This window comes from Poromitra crassiceps, assembly GCF_964638095.1.
Source record: "Poromitra crassiceps genome assembly, chromosome: 10".
In the NCBI taxonomy this organism is placed as follows: domain Eukaryota; kingdom Metazoa; phylum Chordata; class Actinopteri; order Beryciformes; family Melamphaidae; genus Poromitra; species Poromitra crassiceps.
In genome coordinates this window covers 1,005,512-1,019,822 of record NC_139631.1, presented here as the reverse complement: position 1 = coordinate 1,019,822, position 14,311 = coordinate 1,005,512, and the positions used below count along the sequence as shown (strand labels likewise).

At 46.2% G+C, this 14,311-nt stretch overlaps 1 pseudogene across 1 annotated transcript; it reads left to right on the top strand.

The window, feature by feature from the left end:
- The first annotated feature begins 1,752 nt into the window (after positions 1-1,752).
- Positions 1,753-2,610, top strand: LOC310783132 (dnaJ homolog subfamily C member 17 pseudogene; annotated as a pseudogene). Its single transcript has one exon. The product of its transcript is annotated as a dnaJ homolog subfamily C member 17 pseudogene (transcript).
- The last annotated feature ends 11,701 nt before the right edge of the window (positions 2,611-14,311 follow it).

Genomic DNA, 14,311 nt, shown 5'->3' with positions numbered 1-14,311 from the left:
CTGCCCCCTCTTAATTTGTCAGCTTTAAATTCATATTGAGTCACCCTGCAGATGCTGAGTGACCATATTCTAGCTGCATAAGAAAACAGCAACGTCTGCACAGCTAATTTGTCTGTTACTGTATGCAGGTGCAAAAGGGGAGTTAAGTGGGGGGCAGGAAGTCCATGCAATATTAATATTCTAGGGACACGAGGGTATTTGTCAAATTGATTGTTGCTGTGCTGTGGCTTTGACCCTTCCTCAGTATGGTTTGTTGTGCCGTGCAGGTCGATCTAATGAGTGAAGCTTGTTCACCTGATAACAGTGTCAGCTAAATGCCTAACATATAATGTGTATTTGTGGTGTGAAAACGGCACTGCAATACATCACGATTGAGCGCTTGCTGAGTTTTCAGGTTTAGACTCTCATCAGAGCACGCTGGACCAGATGCTCTGCTAATGGTCTAAAGACTAAAGGCTCAGCATTAAGATGAGATGTATTGCAGTGCAGCTGTTGCCTGGAGTTCAATTCACTTTGGAGACATGATGTTCTCATCCTGAGTACAGGTGCACGACCTTCACTGTCTTGCTGAAGGACACAGGGATGACCATGGGCACTTTGGCTATTTTTGGGATTCAACCTGTGAACTTTAAGTTACAGGACGATCTCTCTAACCACTGGTCCAAGCTCCCACCCTTCCCTTTTCCCCTTTTCACTAATGTCTGCAAGGATATGATGTTCTGCAGCGCCCGTTTGGATTAGAAAAATATATTAATTTATTACAACTCGGGCATGGGCCACTTATGGTCTATGTCCACCGCCTGTTTTACGGCTCCATGCAGCTGCCTGAACAGACTCATGTAATGAGTCAGACGGGATCTGACAAAAATACAACAGGTGCGTATTTTTTCCGTACCGCATGTATTGCCCATCTATTAACATGGCCGAGAGTCTGTTCCTGCAGTTTTAGCGGATCCGCGTACATTGGGTTTTAGTGTCGATAAGATTGAGAGGATGCAGTTTGTTTGATGACCTATTTATTAGATAATTCATCACTACTACACTGGTTGTCTCTGGTAGAAAAACATATTGGGATTATATTTGCAGATATTGCGATTGTGATATGTCACAATTTCAGTGGGTAAATAGTTAGAATAGTATGCATATTTAATTATACTAGGCATCTCACGTGCTACGCACGCTCGATTCATCCTGCAGCTCGGCCGTGGCCTTGCTTACCCTATTGGCACAATGTCTCCCTCTCTCTCTCCCTCAGTCTCTCTCCCTCTCCCTCAGTCAGACTGATGACATCACTGATGACATCATCACTGATGACATCATCAGTGATGTCACTGATGACATCATCACTGATGTCATCAGTGTGTGTGTCTGTCTGTCTCTTGTGTGTGTGTGTGTGTGTGTGTGTGTGTGTGTGTGTGTGTGTGTGTGAGTAAGTGTGTGTTGTGTGTGTGTGTGCCTCACTGATGATGTCACAATGCCTCTGACATCACTGATGATGTCACAATTTATTTATGACATCACTGATGATGTCATCAGTGACATCATCACTGAACTATAGCTGTGGAATTTAGGACATCATTGATGATGTCATCAGTGGGACAGACAGAGAAACAGACAAACAGAGCCCGGATATCCCATTGTCATTGCTCATGCTGCTGGCTGCCTGCTGCAGCAACAACAACAAACTAGCATCGTGTTTGCCCTAATGCCGCTACATTCATTCTTTTCTACTGTAGTTGGTTCATTGCAGAGATGTGGGGAAAAGCTAAGGATCTCCTCCAGATGGACCTGTATGCTTTACTTGGTGTGGAAGGCACTGCTACAGCCAAAGAGATCAAAAAAGCGTATCGACAGAAAGCCTTGACGTGCCATCCAGACAAGAACCCAGACAACCCAAAAGCAGCAGAGCTCTTCCACCAGTTGTCCCAGGCTGTAGAGGTGCTGACTGATGCTGCTGCCAGGGCTGCTTATGACAAGATCTGTGCTGCAAAGAAACAAGCAGAGGAAAGGAACAGGAAACTAGATGACAAGAGGAAGAAGATTAAGCTAGACTTGGAGACCAGGGAGAGACTAGCTGAAGCCCAGAGCCAGGAGGACACTAGAACACTAGAAGAGGAGATTGCCCGTTTGAGGGAGGAGGGTTCCAGGCAGCTTCAGGAGGAACAGAGGCTCATCAGACAACAGATCCAGAGAGAGAGACAAGTGGAGAGATGTTCCAAGAGCTGCTTGACCCCCAAATTAAAATTGAAGTGGAAGTGTAAAAAGGATGATGAGACGAATGGGGGCTACTCTCAAGACGTTCTTTCTAGACTTATACAAAAGTACGGGGATGTTTTGAATGTGCTTGTATCGAGTAAGAAGAAAGGATGTGCTGTGGTTGAATTTGCAACTGTCAGAGCAGCTGAACGGGCATTTAAGAATGAAAGCGGCCTTAATGGAAATCCATTGAAGATTTCGTGGCTTGAAGGAGAGCCGGAAGTTGTTGCTCCTCCAGTATCACAACCTGGCCAGTTTATTTCTTCACAGCGCTCCCTGAGCAACGAGCGCAAATACGAGAGCGTGGTGCTGATGAGGATGAGACAGGCTGCAGAGCGACAGAGACAGAGATAGAAGAGAGATGCAGAGAGAAGACGAGGAGGAGGCCTAGACCTACTGTAGACCTACACCTAGACCTACTGTAGACCTACACCTAGACCTACTGTAGGCACGCCACCACCCAGCTCGGGACAACTCAGCACACTCAGCCAATACCTCTGGCTTCAGTTTCATAAAGCCTCTTATGTGTTTTGTTATTAACTTGTTTTCTAAAAATATACAGAGCAAAATAAACAGCTTTAATAACTGGGAGGGGGTGTTGACAGACAGAGCCCTAGCTCCCTTTTATATACTGATGATTTCTTCATTGTTCACTGGCAGAGATACCTACCTTTGTATTGTTATTTTTCTCTAACTGGCGAGGTTAGGCTCGACTCAATTCTGCATTTCTATGGGGGAACGTAATTACTGTGGCACACAAAGCAGAAACACCAATTTCGTGCCGTATATTCGCATCGCTCTTGATGTGTAAGGACCTTTAGACAGACAGGTTTCACTAGCCTCCTTAAGGGCCAAAATGGTGGAGGCGTAGCTCTGCTGCTGCGCGCTGATGTTGCAATGGAGCTATCGATTGAGTGTCACTTCTTATCAATGTAGGTTCTTTGCTGTTACTGCTCCTTGCTTCGGGAGATGCCATACTGTTTTGCCAGCTGTGTCCCTGATTGGCCGGTTACGTTGTCAACTACAAGGAAGGCCCCTGATTGGCCCGTGGACTTTGTAATTTCTGGAAATCGCTGTGGGCGAGCTGGAGGCCAGACTGATCTGTACAATGAAACAGAATGTGAGTTCACGTGATCAGGATGGTAGTGGATATCTCTCCACTACTCACAACAAAACTTACACCAATCGGCCAGAGGGTGGCGCTGTAACAAGTGGCTTTATGTTTTGGCCATAAGTCAGGTGGTAAGGCCGTGAATCCAGCTGAATCCATTGCACATACAGTACAGGTTCTCATTTCCGGCATTTTGAATTATACTAATTCTCCTACAAAATGAATCCAGAGTTTTGAAAATACAAACCGTTAGGCTGTGATGCACAAATGAAGTAGATGGCAAAGATGCAAAAACAGAATACCGTAAATTCCGGACTATAAGGCGCACCGGTGTATAAGCCGCACCTTCAAAGTTGACTATTTTTTTCTTATATAAGCCGCACCGGACTATAAGCCGCGGGTGTTTTAATGGTATTTTTTGTTTTTTTTTACAGTGCACACAGTGTCCGCGGTGTGGTGAAAAGAGGGCAAGAGAGGAAATTAAAACAGAAGTGGATTTATAGTTAGAAAGAGTGCTAAAGAAGAGAGAATTCCGTTTTTTTTTATTTTATTTTAGTTACTCACAGTACTATTGACCAGTCCAACTCAAAAGATATTCGGCAGTTTCACTTTGAGCTCTTGTTCCGCCGCTGTCCATCAATGGTTATGACGAGTCTCGCTGGGTACAGTACGCCAAAGCGATATCCATTGACTTTAACCTTTTCGATGATGCTGTTGTATGTTGCGCGTTTCTGTTGCACCAACGCGGAGAGGTCCTGCCGGACGAAAAAGCGCGTACCCTCCCAGGTGAGGGGCTTCTTCCCCGCAGCCTGGAGGATGAGTTGACGGTCGGGCCAGCGGAGTAGGCAGATGAAGATGGCCCTCGGTGGCAGGCCGGGGTCTGGACGTGGCCGAGGCGCCCGGTGTGCCCTGTCCACCTCTGGTGGTTTCTCGCCTTCCTTCAGGTCCAGGATGTAACACAGGATTTTGCCACGAAAGCGTCCATGTCACCAATCTCAGCTCCCTCTTTTACATTGATCAGGCGAATGTTATTTCTTTTACTCCTGCTGATTAAGTCATCAACCTGCGTGTGCAGGGTTTCGATTTGTTTTTGCATTTTATCCACTTTCGGACTCACTGTGTTGTTTTTGTCCTCCAGTGCGCTGATGCGCTTTTCCGCATTAGAAACTCTGTTGCCTTATTTTCTTTAGTGAGTGAGTGGATGGACTTCTGCACGTTTTCAAACTTGTTTTCAAGCTGCTCAAACCTCTGAGCGATGTCGGACTTAATCGATAGTGTTTCACGGAGTAAAAGTTTAGCCCAAGCCGTGTATCTCCAGCCTCCAGCAGGTGAGTCATTTCCTCATTCATGGCGGTGATTGCTTCGTCTTTTTCTTTCTGCTTACCTGTGTTGTGTTATGTTATGTTATGTTATGTTGTTAAAAGAGGGCAAGAGAGGAAATTAAAACAGAAGTGGATTTATAGTTAGAAAGAGTGCTAAAAAAGAGAGATTTTTTTTTTTTTTTTTGGAAAAAATCCATAGATAAGCCGCACCGTTATATAAGCCGCAGGGGCCAAAAAAAGCCGCGGCTTATAGTCCGGAATTTACGGTAAATAGAAATTTGGGGAATTTCTTGCAATTTAGAGTTGTTGCTGCTCACTATATTTGCTAACATCAAAGATAGCGGTACTGGCCTTCAAGGGCCTTGAACCCTTGTGTTCAATGCATTTCAATATCAGCCCTCAATGTTGATGATAGCCAGGGGAGCAGCAATACATCAGGGGAAAGATGGTCGTGATGGTCGCCTCGCCAACTCTTCAGAAATCTATTGATGGCATTATGTAAAGGACTTCATCTGCCTGCATGTGTTGGGCTGGCAAGCAGACGTCCTCTGGCTCATCTCTGGCAAGAGCTCCTGTCAGGTTGTGTTCCCTGCAGATAACAGTTGGCTGTCCTCTCCTTGACCGTGACTTTGCCTGGGGAAGCAGCAGAAGGCTGTCACTGTGGATTTACCAGGCAGGCAGCACCCTGCTCCCAATGAGGCGGGCGCTTTCACACCTGCCTTGTTTGCTTTGGTTCAATCAGACTCTTGGTGGGCTTCGTTTGGGCAGGTGTGAACACAGCAACCGCACAAAACAACTGGATCCTCCGGTTACAAACAAACTCTGGTACGGTTTATTTGTGGTGAGAACGGGATCCGACCTCGATCTGAGCCACCTGCAGGAAGCATTATTGGATTAAAGCAGCTCCCATTGCCAGCTGCACCAAAGAGCATGGAAGGAAAGAGACGAAACTCCGGCCATTTTTGGAAACAGAATGCGCCTCGCAGTGGTCAGCTGCGGTAGCGCGGGCCCCTATAATCAGCCTCTCTAAACAGTAACTCAACGGGAGAACACTCTAAATTTCGTGGATTCACATCTTTTCTGGGCGTACTGCAAATCTTGATTGAAGTGGTGTAGTGCAGGGATGTAAAACAACAACCATATTGTGGAAACTAAGCAAAATTTTTCTTTTTTTTCTTTTAGTTTTTTCAAGATAAATAGTAAATGCAAAGGACCCGAGGTTAAAACCACGGCAACACACTTCTGACGGAGTGGACGACAGCCGCATTAGCTATTTATCTTGAAAAAACTAAACAAAGAAAACGAAACATTTTGCTTAGTTTCCACAATATGGTTGTTGTTTTACATCCCTGCACTACACCACTTCAGTCAAGATTTGCAGTACGCCCAGAAAAGATGTGAATCCACGAAATTTAGAGTGTTCTCCCGTTGAGTTACTGTTTAGAGAGGCTGATTATAGGGGCCCGCGCTACCGCAGCTGACCACTGCGAGCCTGTGCGAGGTTCTTTTGGCGCTGTCACGCTTCCAAAAATAAAAAATGGCGGAGGCTGCTGGGCGCTGATGTTGCAATGGGGCAATATGGAGCTTTCAGTTCTTTCCATAAAAGTTCTTTGGCTGCACTGTGCAGAATGGGCTGAGGATCAGCATTTTATAGGTTAAAAACATCTTCACTTCCTGTTTTGGTGGACTGGTGAAACAGCATGGACCAACTTTTGGGGATTTATGCATGATTGCAATCGTCAGCACTGGACCAACCTTACCTTACCCTTACCTCACTGGTCTCGTATGGCAAATGCCAACAAGTCGTGGTATCATCAGAGCCAGCCTTCTTCTCTGATAATATTGCAGCTTCTTCATTTATTATTATTTTATTCTTGATAGGCTCCCATATGTGTAATCCTAGAGTCTCCATGATAGTAGTTTTGTTGTTTGGTTTTGTTTTATGTTTACCAAATTACCGGAGGTTTGATTTGATTTTATCGGGGCAGTTAGGCAAACCGCTTGTCATTGCCACATAATGACACACAGCAGTTCTTTCTCTGTCAAACAAACACGCACGCGCCACACACACACACACACACACACACACACACACACACACACACACACACACACACACACACACACACACACACACACAATAATGATATAATTATTCTAATATATTATAATTTCTGACAGCTGTCAAATAAATCTCTGGCAATCCCGGGGGAGTGGGGCTAATTACTGGTGTATCCTGGTCAATCAGGGCGGGTTGCAACCCTATTTGGACCGTTGTTGTTGTTTTGTTTCTTTTTTGCTGGTGTGAAAGTGAACTGAACCAGCTGAAATATGAAACAATGTCTCATTCTCACATCAGGTGTGAACCAAGGCGATGGACTGTCAGGTCTGAAAGTGCCCTAAATGTACAAATGGGACATTGGGCGCTGCTGACAAAGAGCGTGCGTGTTCAGCAAACCTTAGACGAGACGTAGACGAGGTTAAAGAGCAGAAGAGTTACACCCCGGAGTTCCATTCATTCCTCCCGACCTTCCCAGCCCGCTGTCCCCCCGACCAGCCGCCATCTGATTTACACTTGGATGGAGGGAACCGGACAGTCAGATACCTCTTGTCTGATTTACACTCCCCCGGTTGGATGGAGGGAACTGGACAGTCAGATACCTCGTGTCAGGACACCCTCTCAACCGTTCCCTCAGCCTTATTTACGACACCGGCAGCGTTCAGCTCCACGGCTGATCATTTTTCCATGCCGGATGATGCTGTCTGTCGGGCCTAGGAGATGGGATGGGTTTTATAGTTCTCGGGCTTTATGTCAGTTGCAAAGAAGGGAGGGGGGCGGTGGTTATACCATCCTGTTCACAGCTAGAGTCACAATTAAATTATACAGAGTTTATTGATCAGAGTAAAGCTTAATGATGAACATTTTAATTTCTCTTCGCCTATCTCTCTCTAAAGTGGGATTAGAATAATTACCTGGGCCTGTCATGCGTTTCCCATTCACTGTACCTGGTCAGCTCCTCCCACATTCACTGTACCTGCTCAGCTCCTCCCACATCCACTGTACCTGCTCAGCTCCTCCCACATTCACTGTACCTGCTCAGCTCCTCCCACATTCACTGTACCTGCTCAGCTCCTCCCACATTCACTGTACCTGGTCAGCTCCTCCCACATTCACTGTACCTGGTCAGCTCCTCCCACATTCACTGTACCTGGTCAGCTCCTCCCACATTCACTGTACCTGCTCAGCTCCTCCCACATTCACTGTACCTGCTCAGCTCCTCCCACATCCACTGTACCTGCTCAGCTCCTCCATGCTGCTGCTCCCATTTACAAACACAAAGCTCTCAACTTCTGCCTGACCTCACCTGTTGTTGTGAGTAAAGAACCTTGTGATGCTCTTGGGGAAATTGAAACTCTATTCTATTGTATTGTATTGTATTGTATTGTATTCTCTTCTATTCTATTCTAGTGGATAGAGATGGGAGTGCTCCATTGGGTCAAAAAAGCCAGTGTTTTGGAGAGTAAAAATCAGGTGCTCTTCAAGGATGGGGCAAAAATAGGAATAAATAAAGAAACAGCAGTGACTGTCCAGTTCAATAAGCAAGAAAGTCCACAGTCTTCTTCAGTGTATAACATATACCCTGATGAAGACTCTTTGAGTTGAAACACGTTGGTTATCCCTGCTAAGTTAAAGGATTTTTAATATATCCAACTGCCTCGGATCCTCTTTTTGACTGCCACCTAAACACCTGTGGATTTCATTGGCTATTGAACTGGAGAGTCACTGTTGTTTCTGTTCTATTCTATTCTATTCTATTCTATTCTAGACCATTGTCCTTGATTCAATTTGATTGTATTCCACCCTGCACTCTGCTCTGCTCTCCTCTTCTGTACTGGAGGCAGCTTGTGGTGAGTTAGTGAGTGTTGCTCTCTTCTGTACTGGAGGACAGCTGAGTTAGTGAGTGTCTCCTATTCTGTACTGGAGGACAGCTTGTGGTGAGTTAGTGAGTGTTGCTCTCCTCTTCTGTACTGGAGGACAGCTTGTGGTGAGTTAGTGAGTGTCTCCTCTTCTGTACTGGAGGACAGCTTGTGGTGAGTTAGTGAGTGTTGCTCTCCTCTTCTGTACTGGAGGACAGCTTGTGGTGAGTTAGTGAGTGTTGCTCTCCTCTTCTGTACTGGAGGACAGCTTGTGGTGAGTTAGTGAGTGTTGCTCTCCTCTTCTATACTGGAGGCAGCTTGTGGTGAGTTAGTGAGTGTCTCTCTCTTCTGTACTGGAGGACAGCTTGTGGTGAGTTAGTGAGTGTCTCTCTCCTCTTCTCTACTGGAGGACAGCTTGTGGTGAGTTAGTGAGTGTCTCTCTCCTCTTCTCTACTGGAGGACAGCTTGTGGTGAGTTAGTGAGTGTCTCTCTCCTCTTCTATACTGGAGGCAGCTTGTGGTGAGTTAGTGTCTCTCTCCTCTTCTGTACTGGAGGCAGCTTGTGGTGAGTTAGTGAGTGTTACTCTCCTCTTCTGTACTGGAGGCAGCTTGTGGTGAGTTAGTGAGTGTTGCTCTCCTCTTCTGTACTGGAGGACAGCTTGTGGTGAGTTAGTGAGTGTTACTCTCCTCTTCTGTACTGGAGGACAGCTTGTGGTGAGTTAGTGAGTGTTACTCTCCTCTTCTGTACTGGAGGACAGCTTGTGGTGAGTTAGTGAGTGTCTCTCTCCTCTTCTGTACTGGAGGACAGCTTGTGGTGAGTTAGTGAGTGTTACTCTCCTCTTCTATACTGGAGGCAGCTTGTGGTGAGTTAGTGAGTGTTGCTCTTCTCTTCTATACTGGAGGACAGCTTGTGGTGAGTTAGTGAGTGTTGCTCTCCTCTTCTGTACTGGAGGACAGCTTGTGGTGAGTTAGTGAGTGTCTCTCTCCTCTTCTGTACTGGAGGCAGCTTGTGGTGAGTTAGTGTCTCTCTCCTCTTCTGTACTGGAGGACAGCTTGTGGTGAGTTAGTGAGTGTTACTCTCCTCTTCTGTACTGGAGGACAGCTTGTGGTGAGTTAGTGAGTGTTACTCTCCTCTTCTGTACTGGAGGACAGCTTGTGGTGAGTTAGTGAGTGTCTCTCTCCTCTTCTGTACTGGAGGACAGCTAGTGGTGAGTTAGTGAGTGTTGCTCTTCTCTTCTGTACTGGAGGACAGCTTGTGGTGAGTTAGTGAGTGTCTCTCTCCTCTTCTGTACTGGAGGACAGCTTGTGGTGAGTTAGTGAGTGTTGCTCTCCTCTTCTGTACTGGAGGACAGCTTGTGGTGAGTTAGTGAGTGTCTCTCTCCTCTCTACTGGAGGACAGCTTGTGGTGAGTTAGTGAGTGTTGCTCTCTTCTATACTGGAGGACAGCTTGTGGTGAGTTAGTGAGTGTTGCTCTCCTCTTCTGTACTAGAGGACAGCTTGTGGTGAGTTAGTGAGTGTCTCTCTCCTCTCTACTGGAGGACAGCTTGTGGTGAGTTAGTGAGTGTTGCTCTCTTCTATACTGGAGGACAGCTTGTGGTGAGTTAGTGAGTGTTGCTCTCCTCTTCTGTACTGGAGGACAGCTTGTGGTGAGTTAGTGAGTGTTGCTCTCCTCTCTACTGGAGGACAGCTTGTGGTGAGTTAGTGTCTCTCTCCTCTTCTGTACTGGAGGCAGCTTGTGGTGAGTTAGTGAGTGTTGCTCTTCTCTTCTGTACTGGAGGACAGCTTGTGGTGAGTTAGTGAGTGTTGGAGGTCACCCAGGCCTGGTGTCATTACTCAGTGACTGACAGACAGACGAAGCCCTCTTGTCTTGGTCAGTCAGCTTGCAGATGAACCCGAATAGCTGGAGCATGATGGATGGAGTCTGACAGAGAGCTGACAGCGATAGGAGGGAGAGACACGCAGCCGAGTGTTACCGCCTCTGGCTTCTGTTTCCAGGTCATTTTGCATGTGTGTAAGCAGGCATCTCTGTGGGGGCAAAGTTTGAACAAACAAGGGTACAGCTAGCTGTGGCTGGAGCCTAGAAGTTAGATCATCTGCCTCGTGATGGGAGGGTCACGGGTTTGAATCCCCAGACCGGCTGGGAAGATGCAGGTGGGGAAAGTGAATGAGAAACACTCTCCTCTCCATCAACAACTACCATCAAAGTGCCCTTGGGCAAGGCACTGAATCCCTCCACTGCTCCGGCATATGGACCAGTTCCCAGTTGTGAGTGTGTGAAGCACAGTGCAACCCAATCGCCAGAATAAAATGCAATCCATGAACAACCTCAACGTAAATTTGAATAAAAATATCGGCCATTTTACATTCCCTCAAACTTACAATCTCAATGTAAATTTTAAAGAAAGGGGCGGTTAATTTTAAAACCTTGCTGCCTTTCCAACGTACACAAATCAAACGACTTTGGTTATGTTTAGGCAAGTAAAACAACGTGGTTAAGATTAGGGTTATGGTTTAGGTTAGGCTTCATCCACCCCGGCTATACAGCACCCTTACTGGCCACCACACCATTTCAATAGCAGACTTTATGTCGTGTATAATGTTGATATACATATCTAGAAGCGTGATATGCAGCATATTTTTGGTTCAGAAACGTAATATTCTAATCTACATATTTGTGGATTGCAGAAAACATTTTATTCTGGCGCCCAGGCTGCAAAGTGTCTCTGGAACAGAGCAAGGCTGGCTATATAAAGGTGAAAATAAATACCTGCATGTTTGTCTCTGTGATCACAGAGCAGGTTTTCTACTTAACTGCCCACAGAGGCTCAGGTTTCAGCCTCTTCATAACCACTGGTCAGTGTGTGGCACTTGTGTGATTGACTGCCAGAGTTCAGATAAGATCTGGAGCTGTGTGTGTGTGTGTGTGTGTGTGTGTGTGTGTGTGTGTGTGTGTGTGTGTGTGTGTGTGTGTGTGTGTGTGTGTGTGTGTGTGTGTGTGTGTGTGTGTGTGTGTCCACGCTGCAGCTCAGGCCATGAACCCATCCATCAATGGAAGAACAAAGGCTAGTGTCAGGGTGCATCGTGCACTCCTCCAGCCATGTCACTGCACACACACACACACACACACACACACACACACACACACACACACACACACACACACACACACACTCTCTGCCCACTGGTCAAATGTTGCTGACAGGCCAGTGAAGCAGGTGATAGGTGTGAGTAGGCCTCAAGGAGTGCTCTGCTGTTATCTCAACAGCAACAAAGAAGAGTTCCTCTCTCTGTCTTCTCCTCCCCGTAAGAGTTCCTCTCTCTGTCTTCTCCTCCCTGTAAAGGTCCTTGCACACGGGGGGCGTTTTTTCTTCTTCGTGCGATTAATTCACACGTCAATAATATTTTTTGAGCCTATTGTCAATCAAATTGATTAAAAATCTGATTTTGGGAGTCAATATCGTTTACCTCCGATATGAGGCAACTTATTTGATTACATCCAGTATTTATTGTAGAACTGATGAACAACAACATTATACTGGTTGTCTATGGGAAGCCCTGAGCCTGATCCTAATGGGTCATTTTGATCAGATTTAACACAGGTATGCATACATACTCTTTTACCTCCACCAAGGAGGTTACGTTTTTGGTGCTATTCGTTTTGTCTTGTCTGTTTGTCAGTGTGGAACACAGAAAAGCTATTGGGTTGATTTTCATGTGGAAGGTTGTAGCCGGGTTGGGCACTGAAACCGGTAGCTTTACAAACGCTACTTAGCCAACCGAATTGCATCGCAGATTTAGGTGCCTGATTTCGGTGGCATGCCAAAGCTGCTGGGAGGATGATCCACCCTCAGGCGCCCCGACACAGGCGCCACACACACCTTCACTAACATGATCATTTGAAATCTTCTTTAAATTAAAACCCTGCTTAAAATCTGCTTTACATTTTTTTAAGTATCAGTCCAGGGGCACTGGTTCAGCCTAGGATACATTTAACAACTGTCAAATTCCTTAACAGATTATGAAAACACTGGGACACTAACTGACTGGTTCCTGCAGATTTTTTTTTAAAATGACGACTGAAAAACTAGGGGTCACACACTTAGACGAGGGACCACACACGAGGCGACTTCTTGTCACAGCAACTGACCCCAACTGAACGCACAAAACTGATGGTGCGTGATGAAAGCAAGATGAAAACAACAGCTCTCGTGGTTACAAACCATACCGGACGCTAGGCGGCTTTACCTTCAGAAGCGCTAATTTATCACTGCATGACTCACGACGGGTTCAAATGGACTTTTTTCGAAGGCATTTGTGCGTGAATAACATCAGTGGTTTACAACTTCACTCAAAACAACTCTCAATAACTGTCAGACTAATACTGTATGTGTGAGATTATGTGCAAAATAAATCAGCATTGTTTTTCGGTGGAGTGTCCCTTTAAGTATCGTGATAATATCGTGTGACTCTGGTGATTCCCAGCCCTAATGGACATTTGCACTCCTTTGCCAACTTCCATCTCCTCACCTCTGCTCACCTCACCATCTCACCTCACCTTCTCACCTCCCCTCTGAAGGCTCCAGAGTGAGAGTCAGTGGGGGCAAACTAATGGAGTGAAGTGAAACACTCAGCGACCTGTCCTGCACCTTTGACTGCCAAGACTGACAGCGGATAAAAACCCCGGCCCGGGTGAACATCCACCTCCACACACCCAACCAAAAATACCAAAATGCAACGATGGAATGGCAGAACTAGGACAGAGGACCAAGAGGTGCCAGTGAGAAAATATTCTCCAGGCTGTTATAAGCAACTGTGACAGTAAAAGTTTATGTCACACAGCAAAATGTTGTTCCCCCCCCTGCCTCGCACTTTGGCCTATGTTTTTATGAGCTCACCTCCAGGTCAGCGTGAGCTTTACTAGCTTTAGTTTGCTGTGGAAATCTGTGAGAAAAGTAGGAGTTGAGCCGTGCTTTCTGCTTCCATCTGGCTGTGTGTCAGTCACTGGGTGCTGCTCTGGTCCGCTGCCCGTTCTCCACACAGCTCTCCCAATGTGTTAGCTCATCGAAAAATGGACGCCGTGTTAATGTAGTTTTCCCCCATCGCGCCCCTCAACTCTTTACTTGAGCTTTATATTGCCGCATTGCAGTCAAACTATAAAGTTAATACGAAGTTATAGCCCGAGTAGCTGCTTACACATGGCTTTACATCAATCTCTTTATTGCATGTCATCTGCTCCCTTCGTCTCACATTTCAACCTTCCAATATATCCTGTCTAATGAAGCAGGAGTGAATGACATAAAAAGATTAAAAAGGAAGGAGTTGTGCCATGCCGTCTGCTTACATCTAACTGTGTGTCAGTCATTGGGTAGCGGGCTTGGTACACTGCCCATTCTGCACAGAGCCCTCTGAATACATTAGGCTAGTAGCTAGGGACTCAATTGAAAAGTCTTGCCTTACTTTTCAACCCTGAGTGAGCAAGTAAACTTAAAAGCATGTTAGCCTTCTGAATGATCTAGTGTGAAGCAGCTTCAGGCAGCATATAAATGTATCTCAGAAGAGATAAGAATTGACCGTGCTGGCCTTCAATGCATTAGCAAGGCCGTGTCAATGGGAGTAATCTGGCCCACCGCAGTGTGAGAAACATGTACACCGTTGTCGTACTGCATGGTGTACTGTAGCCCCTCCTGGCTCCACGCTCCATGCTG